The sequence below is a fragment of the Brassica oleracea genome, unplaced genomic scaffold (genome assembly GCF_000695525.1).
Source record: "Brassica oleracea var. oleracea cultivar TO1000 unplaced genomic scaffold, BOL UnpScaffold00686, whole genome shotgun sequence".
Taxonomy (NCBI): Eukaryota; Viridiplantae; Streptophyta; class Magnoliopsida; order Brassicales; family Brassicaceae; genus Brassica; species Brassica oleracea.
In genome coordinates this window covers 127,607-128,649 of record NW_013617437.1, presented here as the reverse complement: position 1 = coordinate 128,649, position 1,043 = coordinate 127,607, and positions in this window count along the sequence as shown.

The window sequence follows — 1,043 nt, the reverse complement described above, 5'->3', positions numbered from 1 at the left end:
GATCACTCGGACGACGGTGCTGACATCCACCCAAGAAGAACACGAAGCCAGTCCGCTCGGCAAGACGCGTCCTTCGAAAACCATGACCGAGGAACAGAAGAAAACCTCTATTGGGTAGAACAGGAGGAGCTGGCCGAGAAGCAGGCCAAGATCCACCGCGGCCAACACAGACAAGCTCGCAAGGCTGCCAGAAATCCTGATGAGATCCACGAACTCCGCGAGTACATCGCGAAAACCGCAGCGGAGGTGAATGCGGTGAAATCACAAATCCACCACGCGACAAGCGCTGCGCCCGAGATCGACAGACATCTCGAGGAAGCACGTAAAACCCCGTTCACTGCCCGAATCCCTCGAAAAACCAAGAACGATTCAGGATGCTCTTCATAAGGCAACTAACTTCATCGTAATGGAAAAACAGATGAAAATCCTCTCCCAGAAGTACAACCCGCAGAAGACGCCCACGAAAAAGAAAAGCTTTCGAAACGACAAGTATGTCCACCACGAGGGAGAAGACATCCAGGGCGAGCACAACTACACTGTCAATTCCGAACTGGAGAAGACCTCCGGAAACACTTGGTCCAGGAACCAGTATAAGGACAACTCCTACTGCGAGTTCCACCAGACCAAAGGTCATTCCACCACAAACTGCAAAGTTTTCGATGCAAGGCTAGCCGCAAAACTCCTCGCTGGCGACCTCTCGAAGGTCACTAGCATAAATGACCTCATCCTGGATTCCGACCGCCCTCCCAGGACTGATAAAGAGTCTCCCGAGAGGGACGAACGCGCAAATCAGTCTGGGAAAAAACGCGGAAGAAGGTAGGATGACCTTGGAGACAGTAGTACCTGCCGGAGGATAAACATGATCATTGGAGAATCGCAATTCTACCGCGACTCTTTTTCGTCCATCAAGGCCTACGGAAGAAAGGCAAAACCCAGTTCTAACTGGACGACTCGGTCCCTGACCGATAACGCTCCAAACGATACGATTGTTTTCGAGGAGGAGGAAATCGTCGGACTCGATAAACCTCACTGCGACCCGCTGG